At 48.4% G+C, this 21,594-nt stretch overlaps 2 long non-coding RNA genes across 2 annotated transcripts; one reads left to right on the plus strand and one right to left on the minus strand.

The window, feature by feature from the left end:
• Positions 1 to 208: 208 nt before the first annotated feature.
• LOC121143055 lies at positions 209 to 2,549 on the minus strand. Its single transcript, XR_005880189.1, has 2 exons — positions 1,057 to 2,549; positions 209 to 932 (listed from the first exon to the last, which is right to left on the minus strand). It is a non-coding gene; the product is annotated as an uncharacterized LOC121143055 (long non-coding RNA).
• Positions 2,550 to 8,079: 5,530 nt separating this feature from the next.
• LOC121143190 lies at positions 8,080 to 9,513 on the plus strand. The gene is made up of 2 exons (XR_005880352.1): positions 8,080 to 8,606; positions 9,087 to 9,513. It is a non-coding gene; the product is annotated as an uncharacterized LOC121143190 (long non-coding RNA).
• Positions 9,514 to 21,594: the final 12,081 nt, after the last annotated feature.

The raw sequence follows: 21,594 nt of genomic DNA on the forward strand, positions 1-21,594 counted from the left end.
TCATCTTTAAAGGGAAGGTTGGTCCCGACAGGATTTCCAAGGTCTACCCGCCTTCAGTCTCCATACGCACGCTTAACTCTTCGGGCACCACGAAGTGCATTTGGTTATGTTTTGTGTCTCAGCTTTATAGGTAAGTTATGTAAGAGCTGTCATACAAAATGAGTCAGCACAGATAAAAAAAGAAATTAAGACTAAAGAGAAATCAGCCTTGAGGAAGAGAAAAGGGACTTTAATCAAACCGTGCGTGTGCGCTTGGAGCGAAGTGTTCCCCGCATGCATCCCTCCACAGAGAGACGTGGCCTTTGCACCAGTGCGGCAAGAGAGGAGCGCGTGGGAGAGGCAGACCGACAGCCGCTGTGCAACATGAACCCGAAATGTGATTTATTGCCTGCAGCTGAGGGCAAGGCCTGCGGAAATTCTACAATGCAGGTCTAATTGACCCTGGTAGAAAGAAGGCGGCGTAAGGAGCTTGCGCCTTTGTTCTGTCCGAAGATGTCGGGGTAGCCGGGCAGGTGGCCCCATTTCAGCCTCGCCCCCACCACAGCTGCAGGTGTGTGAACGCGGAGCCCCAGTGGTGGCCTCGGCGTGGAGACTGTGGGACCTCGGAGACTGTGGCCTCTGCAGCAGGGGCGGATCCCTGGGGTTCAGATTCCAGCGCCTCACTGAACTTCCTAACCTTCCCAGCCCCATAAGCTCTGCCATGCCTTCCCCTCCTTGAGGGACAGACATCCCCGGAGACTGTGAGCCACCATACATTCCTTCTCCGTTAAGTTGTCACTGTCAGAAATTCTTCCATAAAGACGAGAAAGTCACAAAGACCACGGTGTAATCATGCCTGCCGGGAATTAGTTGGCCCCACACCTGCAAGCTTGGGGAACCTGTGATGGTCCACAGAGCCCAGCGTTTTAACCATGTTTTTCTCCACCAAGCACCTGCAAGATAAAAAAAAAAAAGACAGCCTTGAGACGAGATAGGAATCCACACCCCGCCCCCCTAAACACACTCGCATACATGTATTTCCTATGAGTCTCGCTGCTGAGGGAGGCCACTCCTTACCGGACGCAGCTTCGCAGCCCGTGTCTGAAGCATGTGGACCACAGGGCGCGGGACCCGTGCCGTGGCGAGCATGGGTCTCATCCATTCGCCTTGGTGGTAAGTAGAGGGTCTTCTAGACTTCGCAGAGTGACAGAGCAAAGCCGTTCTTCAAGCCTTCGGGGTTTGGGTGGCATGAGGTGACACAAGCACGTTGTGTGAAGGCACACACAGCGAGACAACGCATTGCCTGCTTCCTCAGATGCTGGGGTGCACGCGACTGTCGCTTGCGATGGGTGGGTTTGTCACAGCGGAAACCAGCAGCCCCCTTCAGAGCCGGAAGCCAGTGGCTGAAGAAAACTACCCGAGGTCACTGGGTTTACTAATCCGCTTGGCTTTCCTGCCTCTGCCACCTCCTAGTCGCCCCCACCCCATCATTTCACGGTTCAAGTCTCCTGCTGGCGCGACTTCATGGCCCATGGCCCACAGGCCTACAGCCCCGGTCCAGGTGCACGCATCTCCTCCCTGGCCCCTCGCTCGCACCAACCCTTTCCTGAGACTCATCCCAGGTCTATGCAGTCCTGTTCTCTCCTGGACTCTGACGCTTGTCTGGTAGACACTTGAGGGCAGCTCCCTGAACAGACAGGTAGCGATTTGGCTCAGGGGGTCTGAAAGCTAGGCGCTGACAGCGGTACCACAGGGGTGGATGTTGGGCGTCTGCAATGCTCAGCCTCCTTTGCCAGCCTTGGTCATTCTCTGCCTGGTCTCCACGGTCACCTCAGGCTCCCGGTCACCTCACACTCTTCCTTGAAGCTTTTACTTTGAGGTGATGGGAGAGGCCGCTGGCCACCCTGTCCATGAGGCTTTTTTCTTCTTTGTTTGGGGTCCTGATTGATTGCTAAATTTATGGTTCTTTTATTGGCCTTGCAGGGGCTTTGAAAGAAGAAACTGGTTTCTGTTTGGAAAACAAGAAAGTGGAAGAATGCATCCAAAAACTTTGTTTGAAATCACAAAGTGTTCGGCGCCACGGAGAAAAGGCCTCTTTGCTTTAAGCCCAGAATTCTTAGCATTAGGGCTGAAGGGGATTTCTGGGGCCATGGAAACTTCTGTTGGTAGAGAAAGGGGCCTAGGGAGAAAGAGGTTAAATAACACACCCAGTCTTACCCACAATTCCCCTCCTCTCCTCTTCTCTTTCTTTTCTTTCCTCCCTCCCTACTTTGTCCTTTCTTCCATTGATCAACTTCAAAAGGGACACTTTTGGTGGCCTTAGGAGAAGCTAGTAACCCTGGGAGGAGACAAAGGAGGCGACAACCTGCTTCTGAGCGTCTTTTCCTGTGCCCGCTCCCCACCCCCTTTCCCTGTAACTACGGCTGCCCTGTATGCTTGTTTCTGTTGAGACAGGGTCTTACACAGCCCAGGTTAGGCCTTGAACTCCTGATCCTCCTGCCTCTCCCTCTCCCTCCCAAGCCCTGGGGCTTCATCCACCATACCCTGTTCTTGCTGGCTATTCGGAGGATTGGCCTTGGTCAGAAAATGAGGGAGGAGAGAAGAAAAAAGAAAATAATTGGGTATCTTACAAAAGAAAATAGAATCATTTGTTAAAGAATTTGTGTGTGTGTGTGCCTGTGTATATGTGTGTGTATGTGTGTGTGCACACGCCTGTATGTGTATGTGTATATGTGTGTGCCTATGTGTACCTGTGTATGTTTGTGCGCCTGTGCATGTGTGTGCCTGTGTGTGTGTGTTTGTATGTGTACATGGCTGTGCAATCACATGCATGCCCATGTATGTGTGTTTGTATGTGTGCATGTGTGTCTGCATTTGCATCTTGTTCATCAGAATTATATGTCTTTTTGGTGCCAGCTAAATAAAAACATAAATGTCCTTCCAGTTAGGTGGCACATATAGAATAATAAGTCTCTTTGCCTAGTACTTAAACATTTTTTTTAATCATCTTAGTTTTTTTCTATTTTTTAATTTAAATTAGAAACAAGCTTGTTTTACATGTCAATCCTAGTTCCCTCTCCCTCCCCTCCTCCTCTGCCCCCCACTGACCCTCTATCCTATTCCCTTTCTGCTCCCTAGAGAGGGTGAGGCCTTCCATGAGGGATCTTCAAAGTCTGTCATATCATTTTGAGCAGGGCCTAGGCCCTGCCCCGTGCATCTAGGCTGAGACAGTATTCCTCTATGTGGAATGGGCTCCCAAAGTCCATTCGTATGCTAGGGATAAATACTGATCCACTACCAGAGGCCATATAGATTGCTGAGGCCTCCTCACTGACACCCACATTCAGGGGGTCTGGGTCAGTCCTATGCTGGTTTCCCAGCTGTCAGTCTGGGGTCCATGAGCTCCCCTTGTTCAGGTCAGCTGTTTCTGTGGGTTTCTCTAGCCTGGTCTTGACCCCTTTGCTCATCACTCTTCCCTCTCTGAAACTGGATTCCAGTTCAGTTCAGTGTTTAGGTGTGGGGTGTCTGCTTCTTCTTCCATCAGCTACTGGATGAAGGCTCCAGAATGATGTATAAGATAGTCATCAGTCTCATTATCGGGGAAAGGCATTTAAGGTAGCCTCTCCACTAGTGCTTAGATTGTTAGTTGGGGTCATCCTTGTAGATCTCTGGACATTTCCCTAGTGCCAGATTTCTCTTTAAACCTATAATGGCTCCCTCTATTATGGTATCTCTTATCTTTCTTTCTTCTATTCTTCTCCCCACTCAACCTTCCTGCTCCCTCATGTCCTCCTCTTCTCCCCTTCTCTTTCTCCTAGCACCCTCTCCCCTACCCCCATGCTCCCAATCAGCTCAGGAGATCTTGTCCCTTTCCCCTTCTCCGGGTGATCATGTATGTCTCTCTTAGGGTCCCCCTTGTTTCCTAGCTTCTCTGGTGGTGTGGATTGTAGGCTGATAATCCTTTGCTCTATGTCTAAAATCCATATATGAGTGATTACATACCATGTTTGTCTTTTTGTGACTGGGTTACCTCTCTCAGGATGGTTTCTCCTAGTTCCATCCATTTGCCTACGAATTTCTTTGCAGTTTTTTGCTGCTTATGCTGAATCAGGAAGATTCTCTTAAAGGAGGCTTGTGAGTCTCTGCTTGTCTGTAGCAAAACAGCCCACCGAGAAAATGCTGCTACCAAGAAACTGTGCTTGTCTCTGTTCTTTTGTTTCTAAAATCTCTTTTACGCTTGTGCCGCATGTTGCTGGTGCCATTTTGTCAAATTTAGTTTTCTTGGCCCAGCTGAGTTCCACTGCCCTTCTCTGCCCCAAAGAAACACGTAGACACTATATTTGTTATATTGTTGGCTGTTGGCTGAGGTTTCTTATTTGCTAGCTCAGCCTTAATTATTCACCCATTTTCTAATAATCCAAGTATTTCCATGTGGTCTTATCTAACCAGAGATAAGGTCTGGGCCTCTTACTCTGTTGAGGTCTACATTGCAACTGCCCAGAGTCTCCCCAGAGAAGAGAGAAGAGTATCCTTAAACATCTTAAAGCCCAAGTGTTGGGACAAAAGGCTCACTTCCCTACAGACAATGGGTCTCTAATGCCTCAGGGTTTTTTGTTTTGTTTTGTTTTGTTTTGACTTCCCTGGGTTCCCTGGACTCCTTGGGAGTTTTCTTCCATCATCTCCATTGTTAGTCATTCTAATAAACACATCTAATAAACACAGACTTTATAAACCGGTCCAGGACACTGCTGCTGTCTTCAGTGGAGAGTGATACCTGCAGTAACTTTGTCATCTGTCGTGGAGAAACCCAGCTGAGATCTCTAACAAATTCTTCTGCAAAGTGCAATATAATGGACACATTTAGTGTACATTTTCTTGCTAAATGGAACCTGCGTTCGTAAATGATCTAAAAATGCTTAATTATTAATAAATCCCCCAGGGATTGGTGACATTTAGGAGCGTTTTTATCATGCTGGAGATATTTAACAACACAACGTGTGCAGTGGAATCTAATCCAACTGCTCTCATTTGAAAGAATGCCCACCCCCAGTTTGTCTCACATACTGTGGAGTCTGAGAGCATGCCCACTAAAAGGGAGTTAGAAAGAAGTCACTGAAAGAAATGACAGCATTCAAGCCTGGAGTGCAGTGCAGGGAGGCAGAGAGAGGCCCAGGGGACCTGCATCCTCAGGGGAGGAACTGAGTTGGTTGGGCCTCAAACCAGGTGCTTGTCTTCAGGTCAGGGCTGCAGTGGCAATGGAGGAAAATTAATGAAATGATCACAGGACAAGGGTGTGGGGCGCCAGGCTTTCGGGCTAGGGCTCATTCACTGTGTGACTTTGAGCAAACAACTCAACCTCTCTGAGAGTTTTCTCATGTAGATGGAAATCTAAATATACCTTCTAGAATTGTGTGAACTATGTACCTCCAATGAGCAAAAGTCTTTCTAAAGACTGTAAACAGGCTGTGGAGATGGTTTGATGGGTAAAGTGCCTGCCTTACAGGCATGAGGACCTCGTTCAGATCTCCAGCACTCACGGGGAAGCAGGGTGTGGTGGAATGGGTCTGTAACCCTAGTGTTGGAGGGAGGGGCAGGGAGAAGCAGATCCCAGAACTCACTGGCCAGCTCGTCTACCCAATCCATGAGCTCTGGGATCAGTAACAGTGTCTGAGAACAAAAGGTGGAGAGCAATTGAAGAGGACACCCCATGTGAGTCTCTGACCTCCACAGGGGCCTTCATTCACACACACAACTCATAAAGACGTACATACACCGCACATGCACACACACACACACACACACACACACATACACACACATACACACACACACAGGTTTTTACAGAATGTATTCAATGGTAAAGAAGGATTAAAAACAAGTTTGACTGAGCATCTACTGTGCAACGGGGGTTATTTCCAGACTTGCACAACCATGAAGTCAAGCAGTCTTTGCAAGAACCCTAGGCTAGTCCAGGAGACCAAGGCTGGAAGCCTTTGCCTAAAGTCACAAAGCTGGTGGCAGAGCCAAGCTACAAACCTAGAGGGACACATATCTCAGTAGACAATGGGTAAGGGGAAAACAGGTCACCACCTATATTTTTAAATGGAAATGCTCCATCAACTCAAGCACTTGACTTACATGTGATGATACATATTCTCACAACATATGAACGCTAGCATGAAATTTTAAATATTTTGTTATCAGTTTATTTCTCTGCACCATGATGTTAAGGAAAGAACATCTCCAATAGAGGCAGAAATAAATTTTGAATAAAGCAAGTGTCTGGGAAGTCCAGCTATGAGTTTTTATAAATAAGGTCCATTTTTAGTGGATTGACAGGTGGTATCAAAGGCAACAGCCATGACACCATTGTTTCTAGAATTTCACTGGGAGATTGCCTCAGATGGGGTTCCTGACTCCAATGGTAACAGTTTTTCCCCCTTCATTTCTCTTCAGTGTCCTGTGTTCTGCCCCAGGAAAGAGGAGATCCCATTTGTACACAAATGCTTTGCGTATGGTGGGGTCCTGTTTGACACTGTTTAGCCTAAAGACAAAGTCACTGGTAGCCATTTATAAGAATAACACATGAGAGCAGGCTTTAAAGCCAGGTATTGGAAGCCAGCTGCTCTCTGAGTGGCCTCACCTCACCTCCTTAGGCCTCAGTTTCTCCATCTCCTGGTGGAAAGACTGATATATACATACCTTAATCTGGAAGCACTGAGGACATCTTGGTAAGATGCCAGAAGGTCCCAGAAGAGACCAGAAAACTCCCTTGCTTCCCTTTATGTAGAAAAACAACACAACTTCCTCGGAAGGTTTAGAACTTACAGGGCATGTGTTGTTGGTTCCATTTGGTTTGGTTTTTGGGTTACCAGGGATGCAGCCCCTTGCATGTGTGGGTTGGGGTTCCACCGCTGAGCTGTGCCTGCGACTCTGTTTCGCATTGTTTTTGCCCTGTGAGACAGGATCTGTCCTATCCAAACCGACCTCGAAATTGCTGTGTGGCTGAAGTTTGGCCTTGGACTACTGATCTTCTGGCTTCCTCTTCCCAATCCCGGGATAACAGGTGTGTATCAGCACGTAGGGTTATGTGGAGCTTTGTGTGTGGCGGGCAAGGACTCTGCCATGCCCAGTCCAAAATAGGTGCTTTTCACAAGAATAAACATGGCCTCTATCTAAGAAAACAGTTATATTTCTTTATTCACTGGAGCTGTTATTTGGTCGGATATGCTTCAGCTGGGAGGACCCAACAGTTTGTTTCAATGCAAATGAACTAACGAGTATCAGATACTCGGATCCAGGGCTTTCTCTAGTAGGGTTTTACTCTTCCATTTAGGAACGTCCTGCTTTTGACAATGTTTCCTTTTACTCCTATGGCACACATGCCAGAACTGCATCGACGTGACCTTCATCCTCATTTTATAGATAAGAAAAGTAAAACCAGGAGAAGTCAAAGAACCTGCCAGATTCGTGTAAACAATTAAGGGCAGGGATGGAAAAAATCACACAAGACAATTGTATAAAGTCTGGCACGGAGCCCAACCACCTCATCTTTTACAGCCCCAAAGATTAACTTTCCCCTTTCAGTCCTTAGCTGCCCCCTCTCCTCCTGATTTGACAGGAGCTTCTGAACCCTGGATTGCATATCAGATATCCTGCATATCAGCTACTTACATTATGATTCACAACAGTAGCAAAATTGCAGTTATGAAGTAGCAAAGAGATCACTTCAGGGCTGGGGGTCACCACCACACAAGGAACTGCATTAAAGGGTCACAGCACTAGGAAGGCTGAGAACCCCCCCCCCAGATGTCTCTCCACACTCCCTCTCTAGGGAGCAGAGAGGCCGGGCCTGGCGCTCTCATCTGTGACATTCTCAGTCGAGGTTTACAATGACAGCGAAGACATGACCGTACTGTTTTCTCCTTAACTTTGCTCTTCATTGCAAGCCCAAAGGAAAAGCCCAGTTTAAAAAATAAAAAACAAAACAAAACCTCACAGGACTGAGTCACTGGGACTCCAGCCTGCTCCAGCTCCTGGAGCCTCCCACACTGCGCCAGTAACATGCAGGTTGGATCCTCTTCCAGACGAGTACTGCTTTTGAAGTGCAACCAGGCTTAAGACTTGGAAACTGGCCTTCTTTTTGTCTCTCGGAAGGATATTAGATTGCAAAGGTGATCAGAGGCTTATGGAGAAACACAAAAGCAGCATCCGTGAGGCACGAACTTCACATACTCAACCCAGGCTTCCGGTCTGTGCTCACCTTCGAGGCCAGCCGAGCCTTACTGCCGTTTATGACTCATTCCTAGTAGATGCTCCCTGTCCGGCACTGCTCTCAGCCAGCCGCATTTTGCTGTGAGTTTTCAGGGTTGGGGGACAAAGACTGCTAAGGACAAACGTAAGCGTCACAGAAGGCTGCCGCGCTGCTGCTGCTAGCCAGGGTAAGACTGCCAAGACCCGGGGACGCCCTCTCTAAGATGCGCCTCTCTGTCGGCTGACACGCAGGACGTCCCTGCGAACCTTCAGCGTAAATGAAATGCCCTTTCAACAGGAGCGTGACAGAGTGCCGTCCCCAAGTCCGGCATGTTCCCTTCTGTAGGACCCCCGGGGGTGACTCTCCCTCTCTTGTAAGATCCTCTCCCATTTGGGGGTGGTGGGTGAGTAATGTGAGGGCTAGGCTCTCTTCCCAGCATGGGAAACCCCACCCACCCCCGCGCTTCTTCCTGGATTGCACCACGCACCTTCATGAAGGCTGAACTCTGCCTAGAAACAGCAGTGTGGCTGGCCCTTCCCCCCCACCCCCAGGAGCCAGAAGGGCCAGATCTGGCCCAAAGCCAGGCTTGGAAGACACAGCATAGGGCAGAAAGAGGCGGTGGGTGGGGCTGGCCGCTTTGTGTCACACATCCAAAGCCTAATTTTGGATCAGAGTCATTCTTGTAGCCAAGCCTGAAAGATCACCAAAGCCCCAAAATGACCCCGCAGCGGCCCAGAGGCGGGGCATGGGCAAGTCCTCACTCTCCTGCCCACAGCAGCTCTCCTTAGGGAGGGTCAGCTAGAAGTATTTGGATTTTCGCTTTTTGGTTAAAGCAGTGCTGCTTGTCTTTTAGCCTCGTGCTAGCTAAGTGCATGATCCTGACCCGGATTCGTGTGTGCATAATCACAGAATGCCGCAGCCGAGACACCGAAGCCAAGGACCCTAATGTGACCTCTAAGACACATCATCCTGCGACTCGGGACACGGGCACAGGCCAGCGGGGCAAAGCAGGTTGCAGGAGACCAAGCAGGCACCTTCCATGGAACAGCAGAGACAGCTGGGGGAGGGGCGGGACTAAGGGGGTGGCTCATTTGGCCAAGTATGAGACATGAAAGTATGAGACATGAGTTTGCATGCCCAGCACTCCTGGAGCAGCCAGATGTGGCTGCGGGGCTTGATGTGACTCCGTGAAGCTCCTTGGTCATCCAGTCTAGTTAAATCTGTGAGCTCCGGGTCAAGCCTCAAAAAATAGTGTAGAGACCATCAAGGAAGACACACAATGTTGAGCTCTGGCCTCCATCCTCCCCACATGTGTATAATTCACACCAACACACACAAGAATTACACGCACACACACGCTCGCACGCGCGCGCACACACACACACACAGGAGGGGGGTTCTCTGATCGGGGAGTCCCCACATGAGAGGAAAGCCCCAGGCACTAGGAGGAGGGAAAGGCCTGCCCCTCATCCTGGAAGGGTGTGGGCACTTCCTCAGGAGCCCCAGAGGTTGCCAAGAGCGGGCTGCTGCGTCCCTGGCACTCGGGGCATTAGGAGGCTTGTTTGCAGAACTGGCGGCCAGCAGCCTGGAGCAGCTGGTTGTAATTACGCACTGCAGCTTCAGAGGAAGTTCCTGGCTGGGAGAGCGTGTGCCGGGGCCTGGCTGCACACTGGCTGCTTGGCTTCAGGGAACAATGGAGCTAGGAACTGGTGGCAGCAGAGAACACACGGAGGAGCAGGATGAGGGTGAAGGGGGGAGGGAGGGTGAGCGATGCCTCCCGCTGTGCCTGGGAAAACCTGTGCGCTGCTCCCAGGACCCCCACTCTTGTTCCCGGCTGCCGTACAAGCTGCCCTGGGAAGACTTCTTTCTAAGCTGTACCTGGCAAAAGCTACATGTAGGGAAGTGTGTCTGGCTGGCATATTGAATAGCACTCCTCAGCCAGCTCATCCAAACTGACCGAGTCTTTGCAGCAGCTGGCCATGGGGGGGGGGGGGAACAAAAGAACGGCTGATAAGAAAGGCACATCTCTCTTGCTGAGGGAGTAAGAGAGCAGACAAACTATCAGTTCCTTGTTGAATGCTGGACCCGGATGCCTACATCCAGCAGGGAAAAGCCAACGTTACAGAAGTGAATTGTGGATTCATTAATACGTTCTCTTCCTCCTGGTTGGAGAAAAACGTATTAATGTCTGAGCCTCTATACTTTCCAAGATTTGTTCAGGGTTTACTCACAAGAGCATTGCAGGAAAATGAGCCCAGAGAAGGGGTTGGGGTCCCTGCTGATTGATCTGTAGCCCCGCCCCCCACACTGGCTAGACTGTCACACCTGTAGGCAGTCGCCTCCTCTGGGCCTTTCTGTACACACAGCTGTGGTGCTTTCCATGTTCTTGGGCCTTCCCAACAGAGCAAGGAGAATTTCGTGGTGTTTTTCCCCCACCCCAGGGAACGATACAAAGACTCAAAGAGCAGACAAGTGGACAAGCCTGCAGTTCCTGTGGCCTCTTGGTGACCCCTCTACACTTGTACAACTCCTGATTTATGTCACATTAAAGGGGCGGGTTTGGTACCTGTTATTGGGCACCCTCAATGTATAAAACTGACAGGCACGCACATTGTCACGTTATTGGCTTGGCCTGGTAAATGAGGAAGCAATTTCATTACCTTTCCCCTGTCCACTGTTGAGCACAAAATTGCCTGAAATGCTATCCATCAGTAGGTGTGGATGCAGGGAAGTGCCCAGCCTTTTCGTGGCCATGACAGCCTTGCTCCCTAATGATTAATGAAAACAAATGACCACACAGTTCTCCTTAGAGCATATTGCAGGCATGGCCTTATAGCCTAGGTAGAAGGATTTTGGTAACAATTCAAAAGGATTTTTCCAGGAAGATTCAAGTAAGTACTCGTTTTTATTCCTTTTTCTTCAGTTTAGGTCCTCGATTTCCTAGCCACACACATACACTCATACTCATCCACACACACTCACTCACACACTTACACACTCACACAATCATACACACGCAAACCGACAGACTCCCTCAAACACACACACACAGCACACACACGCACACACACACTCACATGCCACACACGCGCGCGCGCACACACACACACCCCATATAAAGGAGTGGGTAACTTTGAGAGTTATTCTATTCTATTCCATGGCCTCTAGCCAGTTGTGGTTACTGGTGGCTAGACTGGCGACCCCTCTACACTTGCTCACTGACCGTGTGTGACTGGGTAGGAGCTATCACACAGAATTGCAGAAAGCCTCCATGATTAGGAAGCTCAGCGCAGGACGTCCGTTTGCACATATGTCTCCAGATTTCCGTCCACTTACAATTCTCTACATACAATTTTTATAAAAGTGATTTTTTTCCAAGATTGCAACTTCTATGAAACTCATTGGCTTCTTCCCACTGATAGAGCATGTACCCCAACTACTCTGCATAGTAACCCTGGAAGACAAGGCAGTTGGACGAGTCCCAGGCTATTGACTCTAACTTATTCCCTCAGATTTTCTTAGACAGTTCTTTTAAAGTATCTTTCACATTTACTTGAGAGAGAGAGAGAGAGAGAGAGAGAGAGAGAGAGAGAGAGAGAGAGGAGGGAGGGAGGGAGGGAGGGACGGACGGACGGAGGGGTGGCAAGAGAGGGGGAATTAAGAGAACCGTTTGTGGGAAAGCCATTTCTTTCCACCATGTAGGTCTCGGGAATCCACTCAAGCTGGCTTGGCAGCCAGTGCCTTTGCCTACTGAGCCGTCTTGCTGGCCCTAGTCAATTCACAGTCACAGAGTCCAGTGAGACTAAGCAGTGTGTTAAGAGAGACACGGGGCGTCTCCATAAAAACCTGCACAATGGAGTATAACCGGTCCTTTAGAATGATATGATATGCCTCATTACAGAAGCCGTGACTGTAGCTTTGAAGTTAGGCCGATGCGCAGGCCGTCAAACACTTTGATGCAGCTCAAGTGTCTGCCTGCAGAGCTTCCAGGGGGAGAGAGCAGAAAAAAATTACCTGCAGTAATTACACAAGTGCTTTGTGGGCGTGTCAGCGAGAGCAGAGGCTGAGTCACACGAGATCACCACCCAAACCGGCTCCCAAAGTAACCACAGCAGAATTCGCCAAAAAGATGAGGCTCCTGACACTTTTGTTTGGGGGGGGGGGATTGTGCCAAAACATGTTTATGCACTTTACAGCTTCAGACAGAACCTTGTTGACATACACTTTCCCCAGTTTAAAAATTGTCGCCTCCGATCCCTTTTACGAGTCTTCTATATGAGTAAGATATATGTGTGTGCTTCTGTATCTATGGATACGGATTAACAATTAAAGGCAAAACCCCAACTTTTTCCTGAGCCTCCCCCAGTTTAGTTTAAGATGAAAGTACTAAAGGCATTGGCCCCGAGAGTATGTTGTCGTTCACATGCCCTTCTGAGTCTGATTCCGCTCCGTGTGGCCCAGGTATCCAAAGGTAAGACAGCATTTCTGGAAGTAGGCAAACAGGATGTTGCCAGGGCTGTTTTCTTAGACAACACACTTTATTACAAAGCAGCCATTAGGCATGACAGCCACAGACCTAGTTGTTCACCCAGTAAACACAGACCCTTGTTGGACAGGGGGAGAAGGCAGGAAAAGAGGCACACCGGGATGCCGAGGGAAGGGGCTGAAGGAGGTAGAAGGCCTCTGGAGCAGTGTCTTAGCCAGTGTTCTGTTGCTGTGAAGAGACGTAATGGCCACGGCACCTCCTATAAACGGAAGCATCTAACTGGGGCTGGCTTCCATCGGGAAGTCTAGTCACTTATCATCACGGCAGGAAGCATGGTGGCAGAGGAAGACAGAGGCTGGAGAGGTAGCTGAGAGTTCTAAGTCTCAAAGCCCACTCCCCAGAGACACACTTCTTCCAGCCAGGACACACCTACCTCAGTGAGGTCACACCTTCTAATCCTTTCAAGTAGTGTCATTCCCTGTGACCAAGCATTCAAATCAGTGAGCCTGTGGGGGCCATTCCTATTAAAAACCACTAGAGTTAGACAACTCAGCCCTTCCCTTTCTGACCCTGGCAGGGTCGGGTGGAGGAGACGGAGGCCTCCTGAATCTTCTGTAGTCATCACTTCAGACATAACTAAACATGACCCTCCTCGCAGCCTTCAGTCACATAATGACATACCTGAGGCAAGCCACTTATGAAAAGAAAGAAGTTTGTTTAACTAGGTTTTGGAGGGTCTAGGGAATGACCTGATGGAGTGGGGTGGGGGTCCTCTTAACAGTGCGGCGTCCTGACATCATGGCCGGTGGCAGGCAGGGATGGGTGTGGGAAGGTAGACCTGCATTGCCAGCATCAGCTCAGGCTTTCACAGTCTTACAAAAAAGCACGCAGGATCAACGGGACACCCCAGTTCTTCCCAAGTGCAGTCCCTAGACTTGGGGACCTCTCATTTACATATATCCTCTCCTAAAGTTTCGCACAGCCCAAAGCACCCTGGGAGACCAAACCCGAAACACTCAAACCTTTGGGAACACAGCCAAGATCCAAACCAAGATCGAAACCGTGGTACAGAGATAATCTGGCAGTAACCACCGGCCTGAACACTAGTACAACCTAGTCTCCTTCCAGCCTCTCCTTCGTCCCTCAGGCACCCCCTTTTCTTTCTTTTTTCTATTTTCACGTGTGTGGTATGAATGTGTAAGTGTATGTGTCGGGAGACATTTGTGAGTGCATGTGTGTGCATGTGTGCTTTTGTGCATGTGGAGGCTGGAGGCGGGTGTTAGAAATCATCCTTGTCTATGTTCACAGCAGCATTATATGTAATAGCCTGAACCTGGAAGCAACCTAGATGTCCCTCAACTGAACAGTGGATAGAGAAAATGTGGTACATCTACACAATGGAGTATTACTCAGCAGAAAAAAACAATGGAATCTTGAAATTCGCAGGCAAATGAATGGAACTAGAAGAAACCATCCTAAGTGAGGTAACCCAAAACCAGAAAGACAAATACAGTATGTACTCACTCATAAATGGATGCCAGACATAAAGCAAAAGACACCCGGCCTATTTAACACCACAGAAGCTTGAACCCTCCTCCAGAAACAGATGGAAGCAGATGCAGAAATCCACAACTAATCATTGGGCCAAGCTCCTGGAGTACAAACGAAGTGAGGGAGGAGTGAAAATTGAACAAAGGAGTCAAGACCATGATGGGGAAACCCACAGAATCAGCTGACCCGAGCTAGAGAGAGATCACTGACTCGTATCTGACATATGGGGAACCTGCATAAGACTAAACTAGACTCCCTTAATATAGGTGACATTGCTGTGACTGGGACAATACATGAGGCCACTGGCAGTGGGTCCAAGATCTAACTCTAATGCACAAACTGACTTATTGGATCCCATTCTACATGGCGAGATACCTTGCCCAGCCTAGACGCAGGGGTTTGGGGGATGGAGAGGTGCCTTGGTCCTGCCGCAACAAGATGATGGAACAGATCTAGTAGACTTCCTAGGGAAGGCCTTACCCTCTCTGAGGAGCAGATGGGAAGAGGGGGGAGTGGAGGGTTTGGAAGGGAAGGAGGGAGGGGGAACTGGGATTGGAATGTAAAAAAAATAATAATAAATGAACAAAAAAATCGCCCTTGTTAGCTCTTCTGCCTCATTCAATGAGGCAGGTTCTAGCAATCAAACCCAGAGTTTGTCGATATGACTAGTCCCACTGCTCAGCTTGCTCTGGGGACTCTCTGGGTCTGCTTGCTCTTCCTTGAGTCTGGAATTACAGGTGGGCCACCATGGCCACTGGACACTTACTAGGGTTTTGGGATTCTGAACCCTGATTCGCATTTGAGTGTTTTAATCCACAAGCCATTTCCCCAATCTAAGACAAGGCTTCCCTGTGTAGCTCTGGCTGTCCTGGAACTCACTGTGTAAACCGGATTGGCTGGGCACTCACAGAGATCCACCTGCCTCTGTCTCCAGAGTGCTGAGATTAAAGGCGTGCGCCACCACGCCTGGCTCCCAGACCCATTTTAAAAAGTAGTTTTTGCTTATTTATTTATGTGTGTCTGCAACAGTGTGGCATCAAGTCAGAGGACAATTCCCAGACGTCGCCTCTGTCCTTGTAGCATGTGAGTTCTGGGATCAAATTTAGGTCATCAGATTTGGTGGCAAATACCTTTACCCACTGAGCCGTCTCCCTGGACCAAGACCCATCATCTGTGAAGGGACATCTGGTTAAGTGATGTCTGTCTCTATCAGCATGGATACAGATTTCCTGCCCTTCAATGGTAGTTTGAGGCTAGATTCTTTGCCTATGGCTGACTGTTATTCGGTCTTTACTCCAGCAGGGAGTAGACACTCTTAGCTGAACAGCAGTCATCTGAAAATGAGGCTCCATCATCAGAGAGCTGCCTGCCTTCTTTCCCTTTCAGTCTCTGTAAATCATATATAGCAGTGTTGGCATGAGTCACAAGGCTGGGCAGCAAAGCTCCTGCCATTCCACACAGCTGCACGGGCCTAAAATACCTCGGCGAATAGAGTGTGTTTGTCCTGCTTGGTTGATCGCATAAATGGGAAATCAGCAACATCTAGGGCTTCCCCCGTCTCTGGTGTCTGTCCCACCGTCCTTGGTTTGCTGCTGTCCCTTCTTGCCCAGCGTCAACCCATATCCCAGTCTTACCTTGGCAAGCAGAGAAAGGAGTCTGGGAGTGGAGACAGATGACTCAGTCAGAAGAGCGCTAGCTCACACCACTGGGATCCAGGTCCGGGTGTGGCAGCACACACCGGTGATCCCAGCTTCACAGGATTCCCAATGATTACTGGCCTGCCTAGCCTGATCCGTGGGCTTCAGGTTCTACAAGAGACCAAAGAGACCATATCTAAACAGTGATAGATCCAAGAGGAAGAGAGGACGGTAAGCATTGTCAGACTGTGGCTTCAACATGTACAGCTCTACACACACACACACACACACACACACACACACACAGTCAGACACACTAACATACACACAGTCAGACACTCATAGACAGACAGACACACTAACACAGACAGACACACACACAGAGTCAGACAGACAGACAGACACACACAGAGTCAGACAGACAGACACACACAGAGTCAGACAGACAGATGCACACACAGAGACAGACAGACAGATGCACGCACAGAGACAGACAGACAGATGCACACACACACAGAGACAGACATACAGACATAGACAGACAGACACACATAGACAGACATACACACTAACACAGACAGACACACACACAGAGTCAGACAGACAGACACACACACACAGAGTCAGACAGACAGACACACACAGAGACAGACAGACAGATGCACACACAGAAACAGACAGACAGATGCACACACACACACACAGAGACAGACAGACACACACACACAGAGTCAGACAGACAGACACACACAGAGACAGACAGACAGATGCACGCACAGAGACAGACAGACAGATGCACACACACACACAGTCAAACACACAGAGACAGAGAGACAGACATACAGACATAGACAGATGACTGAGACACACACATAGACACACACACAGAGTCAGACAGACACACACACACAGAGTCAGACAGACACACACACACACAGACAGATACTCACACATACACAGAGACAAACAGACAGACAGATGCACACACACGCACTCACACACACAGCAGCTCTGGCCAAGGTCAGTTTCATGTGGACACTGATTTTTTTGAGGAGCTATGTATGCTCTGCGCTCTGAGTTTCAGTCTGTGTGGACCGTCAGCCAGGTGGGCACACTTAGTCTGTTAATTCTAATGGAACGATGCAAGGCACTCCTGTTAGTAAACGACCTTCAAGTGCTTGGTTTGATAGGGATGGAGTGAAGTCACACATGCACGACTCTCATCCTGCTCTTGACCTTGCTGCACAGGGATCTCCAGGGTGGGCTTGGGTTCTGGAGATAGAAGTGTCGGCTCTCCTCCCCGACAGCACACGCGGCCATGTGTCTGGCTGGCCCAGCTCTCCTCTCAAGGGAGGCTCCTTCTGGAGTGACCAAATCGGATTGTGAGCTGCTTGAACTAGTCCAGCCCATCCCACCCAACAGCTCTCTTCTTCCTGCCATTTCCCGCACTCTCCCGTGGCTCCCAGGTTAGCTCAATTTCCCCTCCCTCTCGATTCCTTTTCTCCGAGATCTGCCGTTGTTCCCAGCAGTCTCCTTGCTGTTGTTCTGGCTAATGTCTAATAATTTTACACGGCACCCACTTCTTCTCTGTCCTCCCTGGATGTCCTCCTTTACGATGCTCATGTCATTGCTTCATTGAGTAATGAAGTTTCTGACACTGAAGTGTGCTGTTGGCATGCGTTCGCCTCATTATCGGACATATTACCGTATATGTGGGTCACTTATTTTCTGTTGGGTAGCGTTATCTCATTTACCTTCTGATTAGGGTATTACTTAATATGTATTTAGGGCTTTGGTATTAAGAGATGTATTCCTTTAATTAAATACATATTTTGAGTCCTGACATCTGACATGGTTTGCTTATATATAAAGTGTTTATATAATTTGCCTATCTAAGCTCAGTGAAGTATAAAATACACTAATGAGAGCTAGTAAATCATTCCACAAGTATAAGCCTCCATTTGCTGTGCTGGCCTAGGAGCAGCCTCAGACTCTTCTACAGTTCCAAGCCCTACTGTTCTTGGCTTTGCTTGCCTCCATGCTCAGGTAAATGGTGCTTTCAGGCTGTTTCCTGCACAGGAACGTGGTTCTTTTTAGAGCTTCAGGTTTGGGAAATTGAGGTAATGGGTGAGATAGTTTTCGTGAACTTATTTCCTTGAGCTATTGTATATATGTATGTACATGTGTTTGTGTGTACACAAGTGTGCATGTGCATGTAGGGGCCCAGGATTGGTATCAACTGTCTTCTCAATTGTTTCTCCATTTTGTTTTTTAAAACAGGGTCTTTTGCTGAGCTAGGAGCTCACTGAATGGCTGTTCAGCAAGCCCACAGATCCCGGAGGTCACTGAATGGCTGGTCAACAAGCCCACAGATCCTGGAGGTCACTGAATGGCTGGTCAACAAGCCCACAGATCCCGGAGGTCACTGATTGGCTGATCAGCAAGCCCACAGATCCTCTTGTCTCCATCTCCCCATCTTCCCAGCATTTGTATTACTGGTGTGCTGTCAGGCTGGGCTTTCTACATGAGTGCTGGGGATCGAACTTGTGTTTTCGGGTTTATGAAGCAGGCACTTTACAGACTGAGTCATCTCTAGCACCCCTCATCACTTAATTTTTGATCCCTCCAAGTGTGGAGATAACAGACTTCTATATCAGAGGGGAATCTACTAATGTGTAACCCTGACAAGTTGTCCAACCTTTCTAAGACTCTTGTTTCTTGCTTTAAGAAGTGGTCTGTGATACATCCTCTTACAGTTGGTTGTGAAATGAAGGTGCTTAGGCTGAATCACAGATTCCAACCCTCTTCAGTATCACATGTAATACTTGGAAAATAACAGAAGTAGTATTTTAATTCTGTCCCTGTGGCTGCAATTAATTTATAATGACAAATACAGAGACTTAATTAATTAAGATAGATCATCGATTAGGATGTACATCTACAGCATTACCTTGATCTCACAAGTAGCTGTTAACACAGCAAACTCCCTTTTTTGTTTATTCACAGCAAATGGTATCATGGAATCTGTTGTGTGGGAAAGTGGACATCAGGAGTCCCATCCAATCTCCAGACTGGAGGAAGATCATATGTGTCACATTCCTGCCTGTCACCAACTCAACACCAGCTTGGAAGGCCAGGGAGCATTGACTGATGCCTATCCTTGCAACAGTCAATGCTCTGCTCAAGGCACATGAGCAAGTGCTCTACTCAGCCGGAGGTGATCTCCTTTAATGGGGTTACAGATTCAAATGCTAAGCCCTTCTGGCAACACCTACACGGACACTACAGAAATGAATAATGTGCTACTATGTATTTGGGCATGTGTATCTGAGCTGTGCCTCAGGCCTAACTTGAAAGTTTGAGAAGATGACATCAATTAATTTCAAGTACACTAGGAGCATGTCACCACCACTGTGACATAATGGGATCTGTTGGACTTGAGTCAGAAGCCTAGCTGTCCCAGGATCAAGAGTCAGAGGCATTCCTACCCAAACTATGTAGAGAGAGCATTAGATTAGAGATTGGCCAAAATGCAAAGGTTGGTCCTTGAGCATCCAAGGGCACTGGATATACACAACATGCCACGCAGAATAGAAATCACTTCGGGAGTCTAAACAACGAATCCAGGTTGTCAGTCTGGTGTGTTTGTTAGGTCCAGTCAGGTAGCAGAGCCCATCTCAAGTGTGTTAACAGAGCAAATGTAATACAAGCATTTCATACGTAGGCAAAAAATGGTTTATGTAAGAGTGGGAGTTGATTTCCTATGTCAGCTGACCAAATTATCTCTGGAGTGTGGGTGAAGGTGTTTCCTGAAGGGATTAGCACTCACATCATAAAGGAGCTGGTCCTCATGAGCCCAGAAGCCATACCATCCTTTGAAAGGTGTGGAGAACAGAAAGGTAAGTCAACATAGCCTCCTCTCTGTGCTGGGGCTGGGACTCCATCTCTCCCATACCTCAGACATTGGTGCTTCTGGTTTAGGGGACTTTAGACGTGCACTGAGTGACATTGCAAACTCTCCTGGCCTCCAGCTGGCAGATGGCTGTGCATGGAAGATCTCAGTCTCCATAAATACAGGAGTCAATCATTCACAGGAAGTAACTTTCTCCATGTTTCTGTACACACAGATAGAGAGGGCATCGATGGTATAAACACACAGTTACAGATTATAGATGTGGATGATATAGACTATACACAGGCTTGACAACCTGACTTCAATCCCCAGCACCCATGTGGTGGAAGGATAGACCTGATTTTGGCAACTTGTCCTCTGACCATGCTATGTGCGGGCCCATTCTCATACCCACATAAAACAAATAAATGTGAGGCAAAACCAAAAGTCCCATCAATTAGAAAAGAATACAATTCAGATAGCGTAGGACCCACAGTCAAATGAAGCAAGTGTTGGTGCCTGTCTCCCCAGAGGAAGAAGGAAAGAGGCTGGAAGGACCAAAATCCAGAAGCTTGGTGGCATCCTGCAGCAGTAACACAGACCTGCTGGAGACACATGGCCCAGCTGGTATCAGTGACAGAGGGAGATAGCGCGAGGCTGGTCTTCGTGAGGATTAGACAAAAATACCGGATTCACTTACTGTTGTGGGAAAATACTACATCTGCCACCCGGGTGTTGGGTTAACAGACACGTGCTATCACATCTGGCTTTCACAAGGGTGCCGGGGATCAACTGCGGGTCTTCGTGTTGACCCAGCAGCGAACACTTTACTGGTTGAACCATCTCCCCAGTTTTTGTGGGGCGTGTTGTTTGGACGCAAGGTTTTTAGCTCAGGTAGATGTCTGTCTATGCAGCTGAAGATGACCTTCAAGCTCTGAGCCTCCTGTTTCCACCTGCCAAGTGCTGGAATCACAGGGTGAACCACCACACACTGCAGTGCTGGGGCTGAGCCCTGGGCCTCAGGCATGCTAGCCAATGATGCTACCAGCCCCAGCCATGGAAAATGTCCATTCTACAAGCAATGAATGTCAGAAGCATCAAGTACGTCCTGGTGAACTTCAGTGTGGTAGTTATTAAGCAATTCAACCCTTTGTGCCAACAGCCTGTGAAGGCTCCACTTTTCAAACAAGAATAAAAGCAGAGCCGCACTATTAAGCCGTGAATCCATTTTGGGCTCCTTGTTAGCAATAGGGTGTCATCAGCACTAATTTCATGTTTATTAATAAACCAGTAATAAATAAAAATTGTTCCAAATAACAATAAACTTTCAGGGGAAATATGGACCTAGAAATCAGCCATAAACTTGGAGCACGCTGGAAATTATTAAGACATGCTAATTTATTTAAACTAAGTGCTTTATAGTTTTTAAAATTCATTCACATCTGTCTTGTCATTCAATCCTCAGAGACACTGAGTAGTGGAGGTTAGGTTAGTCATTCAGGTTCTCATATTTCACACGCAAACACCCCCTACCCCCCCCACACGGGAGGAGGGGAGAGCTTCCCTTGAGCCACAGAGAGTTTGGTTGTTTGTGCAAGGTGTCAGTGGTTGACCAGAGGCAGGAGTCAGGCTTTCTGAATCCATAGTGTGGGGAGCAAATGTGTCCCTGTATGAATGAGTGTTGCTGACAGGGGCGTGTACGGTCATGTCAAGACCCATCCTCCTACTCACGGGAAGAGCAAGGCCCTTCCCCTAGTCTGACTATAGATGCTGACCTTAAGCTAAAAACAGTAAG

Source organism: Mesocricetus auratus, unplaced genomic scaffold, assembly GCF_017639785.1.
Source record: "Mesocricetus auratus isolate SY011 unplaced genomic scaffold, BCM_Maur_2.0 Super-Scaffold_100011, whole genome shotgun sequence".
Lineage (NCBI taxonomy): Eukaryota > Metazoa > Chordata > Mammalia > Rodentia > Cricetidae > Mesocricetus > Mesocricetus auratus.